Consider the following 4,095-nt stretch of genomic DNA (forward strand, 5'->3'; position numbering starts at 1 on the left):
TTAGAAATGTCGGCTCAAGTTTGCAAAAAAAAAGTACGAAAAGTGGACAGTAGAAGATTGGAAACGATTTGCAGTGGTGAGATGAGTCGGTAGGCTCTGATGGGTGAAAATGGGTCTAATGGATGGAGAAATGTGAAGGAACAGGGTTTGGTGGAGGAAGCCTGATGATATGAGGTTATTTCACAGCCAAAGGCGTTGGATACTTGAGCGGGATCGATGGTGGTCTCAATGCTGAGCTATATGAGAGTATCCTACAAGATGGCTCCTGTATAATGACCGACCAATGACGTCGCTGATAGAAGACAAGTCTGGAGACGCTGCAGGCTATGTGGGCACATATAGTCCATACAGGCTCCTCACAGTAGCACCAGCAACATATGGCCTGGAATTGCCGTCCTGACAAACACTTTGATGAAATCTGGACCGCCGTTGGTCTGTAATTGTAAAGGGATCTATCTGCAGCGGTTCTTCATTTGCCCACATGCATTCAGCAGCAGAACCTTCCTCAGATGAACATTAATGACCTCAGTGATAGGCAGCCGAGGCTGGAAGTGACGGGATTCCAGTTTTTCCAGATCAGGAACACGTCAGTCCATCCCATGATTTCCATAATCCTACGCCTTTTCCTTCATGGATTTGCAGTTTCACCTTCGAGTAGTGCATGTATCAATCCCTCACATATGCACTAGAGGGCAGTATATTATAAGTGAAGATTAAAGTATAAAACAGATCTGTCAGCAGATTTACACCCCCAAATGTGTGCATGTAGCAACGCGAATAGCGCTTCGGATCTACCATAGTTCTTTAGCCTGACTTGCATATCAATTTAACCCCTTTCGGACATCGTCCGTAATAGTACGCCGATGTCGGACACCCCTCAGTGCCGGAGCCCGCACCTTTCTGGGCACATGTCTGCTGATATATACAGCTGACATGTGCCCGTGACATCCGTGGGTGGAATCACTATCCACCGCGGTTGTTAACTAGTTAAATGCCAGTCATCCAAAACTGATCTTCTGATGAAACTGCTTTTCCTGATTTGGATGCCCAACAAAAGGTGAAGAAACCTCAACTTCAATATCGTCATTAGAAGCGTTTGCTCGAGTTTGCAAAAAAGTATGAAAAGTGGAGAGTAGAAGATTGGAAATGGGCGATTTGGAGCGATGAGACGCAAGTCAATAGAGTAGAATCTGATGGGTGCCAATGGGTTTGGAAGAAACAAGGGGGAAAAAGGGGCTAACGGATGGAGAAATAGAAAGAAATGTGAAGTTCGGTGGAGGAAGCCTGATGATATGCAGTTATTTCACACACAAAGGTGTTGAATACTTAACCAGGATTGATGGTGGTCTCAATGCTGAGCTATATGTGACTGTCCTACAAGACGAGTTACTTCATACACTCGAGTACTATGGGTATGAAATGGACGACATTGTGTTCCAGCAGGAGAACAAGATGAAGCATACGTCGAGATTGGCGAAGAAATGGTTCAGTCACAATGAAGTAGAGGAGCTGGATTCCACCCACAGTCCCCAGACCTCAACCCAATCCAACACTTGTGGGTAGAAGTGAAGAAAAAGCTGTATACAGACCCAAGTGAGGCGACCAGTGTGCACCAATATTGGGAATCTTTAGAAGAGACCCGAGATCAGATTTCAGTGGAGACATGCTTGAATCTGACGGAGAGCAGAAGGATTCAGGCAGTGGTGGAAGACAAAAGTGGATTTACAAAATACTAACAAATATTTAGATTGAGCAGGAAAACTGTAACAATGCAGTGACCTGAAGAATCTGCATAACTTATATGCTAAATAGTTGCAAGAAAAATTTGTATGAGATAGTCAAGATGATTGTCTATAAAATGATGGCAGTCTCAAGATCAAAGCAGTAGTGAATGGTGAGATATGGAGCCTGATAGTCAAAAGTGCAAAACATTGTTACCCTTTTGCTTGTCAGTGTATCTAATGCCTTGAACAATTTTGTGCCCTTCTGACATAACTTAGATCCCTTTGCTGTGTTGCCAGCTGTTTTGACCATGGATTTTACTATAATATGCAATAAAAAAAAAGTCAGGAAAATTCTCCTAGAAAAGCGAAGCTTTATATTGGGTTAATCAGAATCCCTGTAAATGATGGTGGCCATACACTGATTACTATATTGTTTCTGTTTTCACTCTCGCCCCTATAATCCTTCACTTTCTGCTAACCCCTTAATCCCTACATCACATAAGGAACTGATTATCTCTCCATCCATCCCCCCATCCATCTCACCTCCTTCTCAGAACTTTTCCTCAAAATACAATCCTCTGTCTCCAAACACAGACATCCCCCTCATGCTCTCTCCTGCTAACACTTATCTGTTCCTCCTCACTGCCGGTGACATTTCTCCAAATCCTGGTCCTCCTCACCACATCCCCAGTCATTTCTACCTCCCATCCACAATCTATCACACATTTCTGTATCCTCTCTAACCTTATACCCATCGCCCAGCCCCAGCTTCCTCAGTCCCACTAACAGGAGCTCTGTGGAACGCTTGCACTGGCTGAAACAAACTTTCATACATCCATGATCCCTTCATTACTAACAAACTTTCCTTTTATCACCGAAACCTGGCTCACCCCCTCTGACACAGCCTCTCCTGCTGCACTTTTTGTATGGTGGATTCCACCTTTCCCACTCCCCCCACCCCAGCAGCAAACATGGTGGAGGAGTTGGATTTCTCCTGTCAGACAACTGCTCCTTCAACATATCCCACCCTCCTTTGAGGTGCACTCTGTGCTCGTCTACTTCCCGATGAACCTCCAACTGGCTGTCATTTACCGCCCCCCAGGGCCAGCCACCACCTTCTTTGACCACTTCACCACCTGGCTACTTCATCCCCACTATCACCATGGGTGACTTCAACATACCCATTGACACTTCCCACTCAGCTGTCACTAAACTTCTATCTCTCACTTCCTCCTTCGGCCTCGCTCAATGGCCTTCTGCAGCCACTCACAAAAGATGGCCACACATTGGACCTCATCTTCACTCATCTCTGCTCCCTATCTAACCTAACTCACCTCTACCTCTTTCTGACCACAACCTACACATTCTCTTCCCTTTCCTCCCCAGGTCCACAATCCCCACTCCACAAACTTGCACACCCTCTCAGAAATCTCAAACACCTCGATCTATACTCACTCTCTGAATCCCTTCTCCCTCTTACAGACATACGTTCCCTACACAATGCGGATGCCACTGCCGCTTTATATAACACCACAATAGCTGCAGCTCTTGAATCGGTCGCCTCTCTCACACATACCAAAGCTCGCAAAATCAACAGGATAACCCTGGCACACCAGCCTGACCAAAGAATTGAGGCGGGCTGGAAAACTCCAATGAGGACTTCATCACATTCAGACAGTCCCTCACTACTTTCAAGGCCACACTCACCACAGCAAAACAAACCTATTTCTCATATCCTCCGTCTCACAACTTTAAACAGTTATTCAACACCTTCAATTCACTCCTCCGTCCCCCAGCACCTCCTCTCTCTCCACTTATGTCAGCTGAAGACTTTGCCTCATTCTTCAAACTGAAGATTGATAACATCAGAGAAAGCTTTGGCCTACAACCCTCCTAACTACTCAGCCCTCCTCCTCCAAAACCAGCTTCTCCACCATTACAGAAGACCAGCTTTCCGCCCTACTCTCGAGATCACATCTCACCACCCGTGCACTTGACCCGATCCCATCCCACTTCATGCCAACCCTAACCCATCTCTTCAAACTATCACTAGCAACTAGTGTTTTCCTCATGCTTTAAACATTCCTCAATCACACCCATCCTGAAAAAGCCCTCTCTTGACCCACCCTCTGTGTCTAGCTATCGCCCCATATCACTTCTCCCCTATGCCTTAAAACTTCTGGAACAACACATCCATTTCGCACTCTCCTCCCACCTCTCTTCCTGCTCCCTTTTCAACCACTTACAATCTGGCTTCCAACCGCGTCACTCCACTGAAACTGCCCTAAAAAAAAGTCACCAATGACCTGCTGACTGCCAAAGCCAAGCGACACTATTCTGTTCTCCTCCTCCTGGACCTGTCCTCTGTGAC

The sequence above is a fragment of the Ranitomeya variabilis genome, chromosome 5 (assembly GCF_051348905.1).
Source record: "Ranitomeya variabilis isolate aRanVar5 chromosome 5, aRanVar5.hap1, whole genome shotgun sequence".
Classification (NCBI taxonomy): Eukaryota; Metazoa; Chordata; class Amphibia; order Anura; family Dendrobatidae; genus Ranitomeya; species Ranitomeya variabilis.